We start from the raw sequence: 13,972 nt of genomic DNA, 5'->3' as shown, positions 1-13,972 counted from the left end.
GGGCGAGTGGGCAGCAGGGGGCACAGAGGCTGCAGGGCGAGTGGGCAGCAGGGGGCACAGAGGCTGCAGGGGAAGGGGGGGTGCAGAGGCTGCAGGGCGAGTGGGCAGCAGGGGGCACAGAGGCTGCAGGGGCGGGGGGGTGCAGAGGCTGCAGGGCGAGTGGGCAGCAGGGGGCACAGAGGCTGCAGGGGCGGGGGGGTGCAGAGGCTGCAGGGTGAGGAGGAGCAGGGCAGGCAAGGGCATAGGGGCTGCGGGGCGAGTGGGGAGCAGGGAAGCACTTAGCAACCCCCAACCAAGATCAGAGCGGGAGGGAGGAGGGGGAATGCAGGGTGCTCAGAGGAGGGGGCAGAGTTGGGGCAGGGACTTTGGGGAAGGGGTTGGAATGGGGGCGGAGAAGGGGTGGGGTTGGGGCGGGGCCGGGGGTGGGGATGGGGCGGAGTTGGGGCAGGGCCAGGGGCGGGACCGGGGCCCCGTGGAGTGTCCTCTTTTTAAATGTTTGAATATGGTAACCCTATTGGAAGCATACATTTACATTTTATACTATATAGAATACACTAGTATTATATTAGTCTATTCTGTAGTAGAGTGAGAACGTAACATTTTTGTTAGTAAAGGAATCCAAGTGTTCCACAATAATTTGGAAAATCTATATTCCTGCAGAAGAAATTCAGATGAACAGGTTGCTTTGAAAAGCCACTCACAATTGTTTGGGTATGACATGTTAGATGCACACACATTATTTTCAATTATGCTTTTCTTGAAGATAATGCCAGCATAATTTTTGTTCCATTCCATAAAGAGTACCTAGCTTAGTTTTAAAGGCATAAAGCCTTCCTGATGTATGTACAGCCCTTAATGGAATATCCTAAACCTGCAAATCCTTGGAATTTTCTCTGCAAGAGCTAAGTAATCACCACATATTTAAATAGAGTAGATGCTGACAATATTTTATCACACTAGAAATCATCAATATGAAAAATTAAATAAGTTTAATGTACAGTAACTGGAAGCCATCAAGTGAAAATACATGTAAAACAGTTAAATGAACAGGAAAATATTCTGAAAACACTGCTATACTGTAGATCTAAGGACCTCCAGTCCTTTGTCTTTCTGTATTAGCACCAGTAAATGAACAGTTTGCAAGCCATTCAAAATCCCCTAGTGGTGTATCTTTGTCATTTGTCTTCTGTCTTCTGTTGAAAGGATAAATTCATTTCTTTTTGCATTCATACGGCCAAATTGTGCCCTTGGATATGTGCATATGGCAGCAGTTTGCCTGAAATACAAAATGCAAGGATGTGGTTTAATTAGGTCACAACTTTATTCACTTAACTCATCTGGGAACTATCTGGCAATAACTCGAACAGTGCAGGCCATTATTCCTTCCTTAATTGTTTCTACCTGGTGGAGGGCAGCTCCCAACCTTCCACAGCTGGGTCCCAGTCCACTGCTGGGACCTCACTACCTTTCCTTCATATGAGGGTTAAGCGGCTGGTGAAAAGGTATTGTCTTCTCGCTGTACAAGACATTAAAACCCCCAACTCCATTCCTCGGTTTCTTTAGGAAATGCCTTCACCGCTTTTAATTCCAGTTTATGAAGGAATAGGGTTGCCAGGCATCTGGTTTTCGACCGGAACGCCCAGTTGACAGGAACCCTGACGGCTCTGGTCTGTATCACTGACCAGGCCATTAAAAGTCCTGTCAGTGGTGCAGCGCGGCTTAGGTGGGCTCCGCGTGGCTCCCAGAAGCGACCGGCATGTCTGGCTCCTAGTCTCAGGGGCCAGGGAGGCGCTGTGTTCTGCCTCTGCCCCGAGTGCCGGCTCTGCAGCTCTCATTGTCCGGGAACCAATGGGCCAATAGGAGCTGCGGGGGCGGCACCTGGGGGTGCGGGCAGGGTGCAGAGATCCCTGACCCCGGCACCTAGGAGTTGGACATGCCTGTCACTTCTGGGAGCTGCACGGAGCCAGGGCAGGCAGGGAGTCTGCTTTAGCCCTACTGCACCGCCGACCGGGAGCCACCTGAGGTAAGCAACGTCCGGCCGGAGCCCACACCCCACACACCCTAACCCCCAGCCCTCAGCCCCCTCCTACTCCCAAACTGAATCCTGGAGCCCACACTACAACCCCTCTGCCCCACCCCTGCCCCCCTTCCTGCACCCCAAACCCCTCATCCCTGGCCCCACGCCCGAGTCCACACTCCCTGCCCCAACCTGGAGCCCCTTTCTGCAGCCCAAACCCCTCATCCCCAGCCCCATCCCAGAGCCCACACCCCCAACTGGAGCCTTCATCCACTCCTGCACCCCAACCCCCTGCCCTAGCCTGTGAAAGTGAGGGTGGGGGAGAGCAAGTGACTGAGGGAGGGGGAGATGGAGTGAGTGGGGAGTGGGTGGGGCTGCGGGGCAGGGGACGGGGAAGAGTGTTCGGTTTTGTGCAATTAGAAAGTTGGCCACCCTATCAAGGAACCAGACCCATTGTGGAATGAATACCAGCACCAGATATCAGCCACCTGCTAAATTGTGACAACTTGTACCTTGTCTCCTGGCCTACCCTGCCAGGTCCCTGAACTGCTATGTGGGGAAGGTGAAAAATCCCACCCCAACCAATTGGATGGCAAGGGAAAAATTCCTTCCCAGTCTATAAAAGTACTAGTACAATGCCACCAGCAGACCAGAAAAACTAGTCCTCCTCTGATTCCAGGGATGGGAGGGTGGGAGCTGTTCATCGTGTGTGAGAAGGGACTCAAGGAGAAGAGACAGGATTTATATACTCTCCCCTAGGTTCTTAGGGACCATTGGTTTAACTGAGCCCCACCACTCTGCCCCCAAGCTCAGGTGATGCCTTCCTCCAACTCCTATGGTGGAGGGGGTGGGAGGGAGGAAATGGGACCTTTAAAGGAGCCACTACCCTTTTTTCCTGCCAGTTCAGACAACACTCCCCTGCTTTTGAGGTTGTGGGTGTTCCATTAGGCAAGTCATTTGCCATTTGATGGAATTATTTGCATTTTTGCTGCAACTAAAAGAATTTCAGTTAAAAAAACAGTTATTAGTAAAATCTTTCTAAACAATTGTCTGTATTTTATCAGATGTTGATAAGACATAAAGACAACAGAGAGCAGTTTGTTTTATCCAAAGGATTTCTCTGCTCTTTCCTTCACACATACTCCATTAAAAAAGCTCTTTACTTCAGTAACAGCCTTTGAAAATTGACTTTATTTACAGCAGCAAAGCAAAAACCTCTTTGCTAATCTCTGCATTTGAAGTGGGTGAGTGAGATCATCCATTCGCTCTTCAGATTAGGGCGATTAAAAAAAACAAACAAGCTATTGTTTTCTCCCCAGAAAATCGTCACCAGGTACCTCTTATAAACCTTTCTATGAGGAAAGAGGATTTTCTGTCCTTTCTGGAATCTGAGCCCATTGGCCTTATCTAAACTCCACCCTACTACCTTTTGATATTTTTAAATCACATTCTTTGTAGCAAAAACAGTCCCTTTTAAAATACTGATTGTGACATGAGCTAACTAGAGATTGGGAGCATTACTTCCAGCCATTACAGCCAGCCCGAACTACTGCTGCCAGACCATCAGGATGACTTTAATATTCAGTGTATAATGTCTTAGGGGCCAGATCCTGCTGAGTGCTTTTTCACACGTATAGTCCCATTTACTTCAGTGGGGTTACTTGTCAATAAGGAAACTCCTGTGAGAAAGAATCGAATAAATCAAGCCCATTCATTTGGTTTGGAGCAAGGAGGTCACGTTTCCAATATATTTTGTGGAAATTTAGTTTTCAATAAAAACAAAACTGCTTTAATCTTGAGGTTAGTAAATCCCCTATTCCCTGTTCAGTGACTTTTTTTTCATTTCTTCTTGGTCCTTTCTTTACCACTTCAAGCAATGATGCTTAAAATCATCCATTCTTTTAATAAACTAAGAAACTCCTTGTGAAGCTCATGCTGCTCTCAGTAGCGTTTTATATAATGGCTATGGTATTTTCAAATAACGTAATTTTATTTTATATACACCTAATTTTGGAGACAAAATTAGTGTATCAGCATATTCTAATCTTAAATTTTGTACAACAGCATAGAACATGCCTTTTATATTAATACAGCATCTGTTAGTGTTGTACAAAGCATCACACTTAATGAACAAATATACTGCTAGCGTAACCCTACTTTTGCAACCAATGTTCTATACATTACTTTTCAGTTTCTCTACCTGGAAAATATACAACTATACTAATTTCTACATTTAATATTAAAAAGCATTTAACAGATAACACAAGAGTGTTAGGTGGAGGTCAGAATTGTTTCTTTTGATTACTTTGGTTTTTAATGGACCGGATCCTCGACTGGTATAAATCAGCGTAGTTCTATTGACTTAAATAGAGCTACAGCAATTTGTGAGAGCTGAGGATCTGGCCCATTGTTTTTTAGTGATGTATGTGATCACATGCTTGTGTTTTGAATTACAATTAGCAAACTTAACTTTGAGTTAATAATTGTGTGTGTGTGTGTGTGTGTGTGTGTGTGTGTGTGTGTGTGTGTGTATGTAATAAATTGTTTTTAAACTGAGTATTAAATTGAATACACTGAGCTCTGTGTATGCCACTGTTGTAGGTAGATAGCCTCCAGAGTATTTCAGATGCTCTTCCTTGATTCTTCCTCAGCTGGTTGAATAGAGAAAGCTCAAACAAGCTGATTTTCTGGGACATTTCAAACAGTGCCTTAGGCAAGAGTAAAATATTTGCATATATATTTAGTACATCCTTTATATATGCATATATGTGTGTGTGTGTGTGTATGCATATTTTATGTGTGTATCTATACACTCTCTATTAAAGTTCACTAAATTCATTTTTCTGTCTTCTCCTTTTCTGTTTTTAGAAATACCCTTACATTAAGAGAAGAATAACTACTTGCCATTTTTAAATTTGAAATCCAGTGCAAACTATGTCAAAGTAAATAGGGACTTCTACTGGTATCTTTGAAGAGATTTTGTTTGTTTGCACTGACAGGAAAAATATGTCAGCATCTCACAGCCACACAGCTAATAATATAGCCTGCTCTACGTACTGTAGGACTAATGTATTCATAGCTGTAAATAATACGGTTTTAATTCCATCAAGAGATTCTAGCAACATCATAAACAACAAGAATGAGACTTGGGTCATTTGTTCATGTCATCAGGTGCCATGGATGGAATTACAGCCTTATTTTATGTTGATTATGGGGAGACCCTTTTCTGTATGGATAGTGATAAATGCTATGAAGCTGCCATATACCTCCTAGCTGCCATTTGTAATTAATTTGTGTATGTGTTTTTAAACTTGCTATTGCAAATATATCTAGAGATTTATGCTAGGTGAATAGTATAAACTGAAAAATAAATATTGTGGACCCCATTTTGGATTTCCCCCATCTGAAGATGGAATCTTCAAGGTCACATTTGCAGCCTTTTAAAAAAAAAAAAAAAAAAAAAAAAAAAGGGCAAGCAAACAAAAAACTTCCCTATTATGGAAGCTTTTCCTTGCTGAATCAAAGTGTGAGATAGGGATGTGCAAAATCTGTAACACGTAATGTTATGATACTTCTTGCTGAGGATTTATGTGATGGGAAATTGTGAGCATTACGTGTCTTTCTTACCTATTTGACCTGTAGTAGTAGTAGTAGTAGTACATCTAAACTATAGGTCTATTGAGGGCAAACCCTGTCCTCCTCCACTTCCCCATCACTGACAGGTTTGGATTCCGGTTGAACGGGTGAGGTTCTTGTGCATGGGGGCAGAGGGCTGGTGCAGGGAGCATATACAACACAGAGCCCTGCGTGAACTCACTGTGCATCATCATACTGGGGAGAAGCAATTGATATATAACTTCATGGATCCACTGGCTATTCCCCCTGTGTATTGGGCCACTATGCAGGAGTAGCCACAGTAACTCTTCTACTACCCCATGGCCTCTGGAAAGGATTTCTTTCCCACATAGAATCATAGATATGTAGGGCTGGAAGGGACCTTGAGAATTCGTCAAGTCCAGCGACTTGCACTGAGGCAGGACCACGTTAAACCTAGACCATCCCCAACACGTGTTTGTCCAACTGTTTTTAAAAACCTTGAAGGATGGGGATTCCATAACCTCCCTTGGAAGCCTATTCCAGAGCTTAAATATAATTATAGTTAGAACATTTTTCCTTATATCTAACCTAAATCACTCTTGCTGCAAATTAAAATCATTACTACTTGGCCTACCTTCAGTGGACATGGAGAACATCTGAACCCAGAAACCCATGTGTCAAGCCTGAGTGCACACTTATCTCAGGCAAACTGATCTGGGGCTTTCTAGATGGCCTTTTGCATCTCTTATTTTCCCCAGTTCTGTAACATTCTTTGTCGGTGACTCAAACTTGCGTTAGGGAAAAGCTTGTGCAGGGAACTGCACTGCCTCAGAATCCTGGCCCCTTGTCTTCAGTGCCAAAAGAGGTGTGTGTGTTTTATATTCACATAACTATCTCAGTGTAAAATCCTAGTGAAAACAAAGCACACAGGTAGTTTTTACTTCAGTTTAGCTAGGCAAGGTATAGGGTTGACCTTGACACTCCCTTGTCTACACAAGAACATTCCCTTCCAGTCCTACATTTCTATGATTCTGTAGTTAGCGATCTAGATTTAAAAACACACTTTTTTGCTGTTAGACATAGCCTTACACTTCACTCCCAACAGGCAAACATTTTTAATAATTCTTTAAAGATGCCCCAAATCCATTCAAATGCAGAAATAATAAAACTCTTTCATAGTTCAGATCACGTACAGAACCAGTTACTGTGAATGGGATGACATCTGGCTCCCACATATTCTGATACCCACAGTAGCTCTAGCAATTGATGTGTTCCTGCCAGATGGACGTTTCTGAGGGTATGTCTTCACTTGCCGGTAGATCAGCACTGCCGCAATCAAAGTGTCGATTTAGCGGGTCTGGTGAAGACACGGTAAATCGATGGGAGAGCACTCTCCCATCGATTTGAGTACTCCACCTTTCTGAGAAGCGTAAGGGAAGTTGACGGGAGACGCTCTCCCATTGGCACAGCACAGTGAAGCCACTAACAACGTCGACTTCAGTTATGTTATTCACGTAACTGAAGTTGCTCAACTTAGATTGATTTACCGTGATAGTACAGACCATCCCTGAGAGTCCTCATTTCTATCAGAAATAACTTCTCTGGCTTGATTTCACAAAGGAACAGATAATCTGATGTTACAGAGAGGGAGAGCAGAGTAACTGTGTCCCCTTTAAGTCAGTGGCTCTCAACCTTTCCAGGCTACTGTACCCCTTTCAGGAGTCTGATTTCTCTTGTGTACCCTCAAGTTTCATCTCACTTAAGAACTACTTGCTTACAAAATCAGACATAAAAATACAAAAGTGTCACAGCACAGTATTTCTGAAAAATTGCTTATTTTCTCATGTTACCATATAAAATAAATCCATTGGAATATAAATATTGTACTTACATTTCATTGTATAGCATACAGAGCAGAATAAACAAGTCATTGTCTGTATGAAATTTTAGTTTGTACTGACTTTGCTAGTGCTTTTTATGTAGCCTGTTGTAAAACTAGGCAAATATCTAGATGAGTTGATGTACCCCTGGCCTAGGAGACCTCTGCATACCCCCGAGGTGTACGCATACCCTTGGTTGAGAACCATTGCTTTAAGTTACAGTCAACTAGCAATTTCACTTTGTGTGATTCCATTCAGGCCAGGGATACATTTGGTCCAGGCTAAACAATGTTAGCACTTTACATAATGAGCTGTTGTTTGGATTTCCATACCTCATCTCTGTGTTATAGCTTTTTCCTGCTAAGCAAAATAAACTCTTTCTATTTATTGTTAGACTCAGGAGGAGGAGGGATAGCTCAGTGGTTTGAGCATTGGCCTGCTGAACCCAGGATTGTGAGTTCAATCCTTGAGGGGGCCACTTAGGGATCTGGGGCAAAAATCAGTACTTGGTCCTGCTAGTGAAGGCAGGGGGCTGGACTAGATGACATTTCAAGGTCCCCTCCAGTTCTGGGAAATAGGATATCTCCATTAATTAATTTATTTATTTTATTTATATTTATAACGCTTGGTTGCAGGTGCGTGCATAGCAAATAGGTTGAAATGGAGTTGTATGCTATGCTGTGATGAGAGCATCTTGTGCCTGAACTCACAGAAGGCCTGATTTTTGCAACCATTTCTCACTTGGGACTAACTGTTTCTGGAGTAAGGTACTGGTCAGTGTGAGTAAAGATAGTAAAACCACGCCGCACTCTTAAGAGTTTGTTGGTGTTAATATGCATTAGGACTTCGAAGCTTCTTGGAAGTCTTACTCACTTTCCGTCCCTCACTTAACTTAATTTTTTATTAAAATAATTATTCTGTTGCATCTGTACCAATTTAGTTAACAGAAATAGAATTTTTCTGCATCACTACTAATTTTGCAGACTCTCAGAAATGTTATCAGGAGAAGTATTTTCTTTCTCAGATACTGGTTTCTTAGATGTCTGAATTGTCTTTTCTAATTTTTTAGAGACTATTGCTCTATTTAATTATCATGGGAACATGCTACCACTTTGTTATTGCTGAAGCAGCTTTTTAAGTTGACTGGCTTATACTACAGTACTTACTAAACTGTGCATTTGTCAAAAATTTCAAAAAAACTGTTTACCTTTTAAATGCAGATCTCTGCTGGATTGTAGTCTTCTGTACTATAGTCCTGATCCTGCAGTCCTCATGCAGTCAAAACCCCCACTGCAAGCTGGATCAGACACTAAATACCGTATGTACTCGTTCATAAGCCGAATTTTTTTAGTAAAAAAGGGAAGCATCTGAGAAGGGGGTCGGCTTATGAATGGGTATAGAGAGGGAGAGGTGGGACACAGCCCCTCCCCCCAACAGAGAGAGCAAGGAGAGGCAGCACAGCCAGAAGGGAAGAGGTGGGGCCAGAGTCTCTCCGCTTCTGGCCATGCTGCTCTCCCCCCAGCCTCCGAAGCAGCTGCAACTCCGGGGCTGGCAGGCTGCAGCCGGGCCACTCGGCCCTGCCCCCCAGAGCAGGCTGTGGCCACGCCGCTGGAGCATGCTGCGGCCATGCCACACGGCCCAGCCCACTGGAACATGCTGCAGCTGCGCTGCCAGGTCTGGCTCGCCGGAGCAGGCTGCGGCCGCGCTGCCCAGCCTGACGGAGCAGCTCCAGCCAGGTCAGAGACATCCTCCCCTGGCCCTCCCCAGATAAGGTGGGAAGGGATGGGATGGGGAGAGTGTGGGGGTCCCGGGCTAAGAATGGGGTCATGTGGGGGGTGGTCACGGGTTACTCCCCTGACTCCCAGCTTCTCCCCCCCCAAAAATTTCCCCACCAGTTGCTGTCATGGCCCGTCAGAGTAAGCAGCTGGTGCGCCGGGACACTTTGTGCCTGCGGACGCTCGAGGTAAACAAACCATCTCGGCCTGCCAGCGGCTTATCCTGATGGCCCGGGAGCCAAAGTTTCCTGAACCCTGAATTATAGGGTCGGCTTATGAACGAGTTATAAAAATTTTCCATTTTTACTTATCCATCTTGGGGGGGTCAGCTTATAAACGAACCAGTTATGATCGAGTATATATGGTACTTAAATGACGCAAAGCAATCTTAATTCATCTGCTCCCCTAAATTAAGGCTCTTGTCTTCTGTGACATCAGATGATGTAGCCTCCTCATTCATTCCTTGGCAGCTGAGTTGCTTAAATTTACAGCTCCTGTATGTATCAGGTTGGCATGTTCTTGGTGAAAAGTATTCATCACTGGAATGTATTCCTGTTTTTCCCCATCTGAGAAACCCTGGCTTTTTGGTTTTTGGTTTTTAATATTTATCTTTTATATAAGGCTTTTCATTAGTTGATCTTAAAGCACATTGCAAAAGGAGGTCAATATCATTATCCGCATTTTACAGATGGGGAAATTGAGGCACGGAGGGGTGAAGTTACTTGTCCAAGGTCATCCAGCAGGCCAGTGGCAGAGTCAGGAATAAAATCATGACAGTCCAGTGCTCAATCCACAAGGCCGCACTGCCTCCAGAAAGAGTGTCCATTTACCCAGCTATTTTCTGAAGAGTTGGTTGAGATTGTTGAGGAGAAAGGTTTTAGTGAGTTGGGAGTCTTTTTTATGTTGACAGAGTGTCAATTTAAATATTTATCTATGTGTTTATATGCACCTAGGAGTTGCTCTTGTGTAGAGGTTCCTCACAAGGCCCTATGCACCACTTAAGTGATGCTCAGGGTCTCATATGGGCACCTCTTTGGTGGTGTGAATTTTACCCCCAGAGCTTAGGACTGGGTGCATTTTAGAAATGTAAGTAAATAAAATAGCCTAAGTTCTTCAGTTACAAACCAATGTTTCTTTGTATCCATAACATGGGAAGAAAAATATAAATTCTAGTCCGTTGAATTTTTATAGCCTTTGAAGGCCACTATCTAAGTGGTCTTAGTTAAACAATACCAGCAAACAAAAATATATGTTTAGGGACAGTTGGATCAGGATATACCCCATCCACCCAAAATCTTAACAATATGGAAATAAGTTAGGAGGAAAGGCTTGTGCATTCCTTTCCACCTTCATCTTACCTACAGTGCTATCAGTAACACACTCGAGCACACCACAAGATTTTCACTTCCATCTCCAACAGATACTAAAAGGCAATACCTGTCCCAACTTCATCAGGCTTGTACTTTAAAATAAAACTTTAACAGTGACATTGTATGCTTTTATATCAATTGTATCAACAGATTAGCACCATCTAACTATCCCACCTTCCAGGTATTTGGGATATTTCTGAAGTCAGTGTTAAGATATTTGATAAGTGGTTTCCCCCCTGGAAGTGAGTGCTGGCATTTGTACCTAAGCAGAATTGTTGTCAGACTCAGCGGGTTCAGCTTGTTGCACAGACTTTCAGTTATGGCTAAAAAGTTATAAAATGCTTTATAGGCAAACATTACTGAGGTATGACTGATGTTCAAACAATCAGAACATGAGAAGTAGCAGTGTGGATGGATTAAGTGCAGATGCCAAAGTGTTTTAGATTTTTTGCAAAAGGGTTACAAAGAAAAGAGAGACGCCCTTTTGGCACATTTTCATGGGAGCGATTTTTGAACTCTTATTATTCTCTCTCTGTACCAATTCATTTTTCATCAAACCACAATGAAAAATTAAAATAGTGCCCAAAGTTTATAATCTGTTTTTTCCTGCCATTTCAATGATTTTTTTTTTACAAATAAAGGTTTAAAGCCCCTGTTAAACTGAACACTTCTGATCCTACCTTAAATACGGAGTTACGACCAAGACTCTGTAATTAATTCTTCACCTTATGTGGCTAAATGCTTGGAATATATCCCACCCACATCCCCCATTCTCTATCCATAAATCCCATTGATCTTAGTGGAAGTTATGCACCAGCATAGAGAGAAGACTGGACCTTAGAGCAAAGTTGATAAATATAATACAAAAGAATATTCTTCTTTGAGTAGTGTCCCTCAGGGCGCTCCACTATAGGTGTGCTTGCATCCCTGCGCTGCTGATTGGAGAACTTTGGTAGCAGTATCTGTTCAGCCCGCACATGCGCGATTCTCTGCCTTGTGCCCTGCTACCAGGGTAGTCAGCAGACCCAGGTGAACCCCCCGCAGTTCCTTCTCAACTGCCCCGGCTAGAGACGGAGCGATTAGCAGTCCGTTTGTGATCGTTCTCTTTACTCTCTTCATTAACATTTTTAGTAGCTGGTTAATCTCCTTCCATCTTAGTTGTAGATTTTCTTTATTTTCTCTTTTAAAAAAACTTAATTTTTCCGCTTTGTTGTGGACCCCTACCCCCATTGGGGTATGCCTGGCTCACTGGGCTTCAAGAAGTGCCTCTCATGTGAGGAGGCCATCCCTGTGGTGGATAAGCATTGGCATTGTATACGCTGCCTCAGAGAAGACCACATTCCTCAGAACTGTGGTCTCTGTCAACAACATAAACCCAGGTTAGGGAACTGAGACAGAAAATTATGCTGATGGAGGCAGCCCTTCTTCCTTCCCCAGATCCGTGCCAGGAATCACTCAGAAGGTGCGAATCTTCCCCACGGCCCTTGATATCCAGGGACTATGGGTCAAAGAAATCAGTCACAGACCCCTCATATAAAGGCTTCTAAAAAAAAGACCTGTGAGCCCCAAGCTAGCCAAAAAATATCGCTGGCATGTTCAGTATCGTCAGTACCGTCAGAACTGAGACTGTCCAAGCATGGTACTCAGCTCACGAGGGTCTGGAGCGGCAGGTACTATTGATGCACCTAAAGACCTGATGGGGTGCCCGTGGATAAGGACAGGAGCAGGGAGCACATTAGAAGCTGCTGTAGGTATGAAGGATACCTTCGGCACCATCAGTAGTGAGCCACTCAGCACTGGAGTGCTCAGAATGGGCAAGATCCCTGACTCCCTCCATACCACTATCAGCACCGGGTCGGTTGGCACCACAAGATTTCTGGCACTCAAGAGAACTTTCAAATCAGTGCTCCAGTCAGCCCTGAATGCAACTGACACAGCAGCCCACTCCATCTCCACTGTGGTGGTTATGCGGCGAGCGTCTTGGTTGCACTATCTGGCTTCCCTAAGGAAGTGCAGACTGCTATAGAAAATCTTCTCTTCAAAGGCATCAAACTGTTCGCCATAAAGCCTGACGCGTCCCTCCATATCCTTAAGATTCCAGGGCCACTCTCCACTCATTAGGGATTTGTACTCTTGAACAAAAGAGAAAGTTTCGTCCACAACCTCAACATAAATCCTGCACTTAGCAATTACCAACCCGGCATTTCTATGACTAGACTATAACAGGGTTCAAAAAAGAACTAAATAAGTTCATGGAGGATAGGTCCATCAATGGCTATTAGCCAGGATGGGCAGGGATGGTGTCCCTAGCCTCTGTTTGCCAGAATCTGGGAATGGGCGACAGGGGATGGATGATCACTTGATGGTTACCTGTTCTGTTCATTCCCTCTGAAGCACCTGGCATCGGCCACTCTTGGAAGATAGGATACTGGTCTAGATGGACCTTTGGTCTGACCCAGTATGGCCATTCTTATGTTCTTATGAGTCTCAGAGAAAGAAATCCAGAGACTCATCAGGTTACGTCGCAACCATCTACCTCAAAACATCAGTTTGATGTTGATTGAGGTGTCAACAGACCACTCCCCTCAATCGCTGCAGCTGACCAATGCATTGCATCAATTTGGTTACTGACTTGCCCCATTCAGCAGCAACTGGGAATGTATAACATTAGACCCGTGTTGTGATAGGGCACGAGTGGGGAACAGCGCATGTGTGGGTGAATGGACATTCCTACCAAAGTTCTCCTATCAGCAGCACAGGGATGCAAGAGCACCTACAGTGGAGCACCCATAGGGACACACATCTCGAAGAACCATCGTTACTGCATAAGGTGAGTAATTGCCTCTTCATCCAAATAATGATGGTTGCACATATTTATATAGCATTACATATCTTGAAACCAACTATGGTGTTGAGACAGTAGTCAAAATTGTAGTCATCATTTTGTTCACCATTGTCAATATTAGATGTGTAAATACTTTCTATACTTGAAGCAATCAGATTTGTAATGGTTTCAAATGATATATTCTGCTACACAGACTGAACAGAGTTAATATAGTTCAGAATTCATATAACAAAGTAGATGTCGGAATGAGTAACTTTAGAGAGTAAGACGAGCAATTAATGTTTATAAAATCCCAATAAATATATAGGGTAAGGTTTTCTCCATTGATTATTAGCAAAATGATATTATGACTATCATAGTCACATTTATGGTGAAATGTAGCTCTATGAAATTATTTATTCCTGCAAATGTAATTTTTTTAAAGATGTATTTTTGCTAATAGCAGATTTTTAAAGCTTCTATTTTTCATAAAGCAGTTGATTGGTTGT

General features: G+C 43.6%; 1 protein-coding gene across 8 annotated transcripts in view; it reads left to right on the top strand.

The window, feature by feature from the left end:
• PTPRM (protein tyrosine phosphatase receptor type M) overlaps positions 1-13,972 on the top strand; it is a 698,330-nt gene that overhangs the window by 383,170 nt on the left and 301,188 nt on the right. The gene's annotated exons all lie outside the window — the stretch shown is intronic.

This window comes from Terrapene carolina, unplaced genomic scaffold (genome assembly GCF_002925995.2).
Source record: "Terrapene carolina triunguis isolate 2854851 unplaced genomic scaffold, T_m_triunguis-2.0 Scaffold58, whole genome shotgun sequence".
Classification (NCBI taxonomy): domain Eukaryota; kingdom Metazoa; phylum Chordata; order Testudines; family Emydidae; genus Terrapene; species Terrapene triunguis.
Note: the sequence above shows the minus strand (reverse complement) of the source record. Positions and strands in the feature narration are given on the sequence as shown.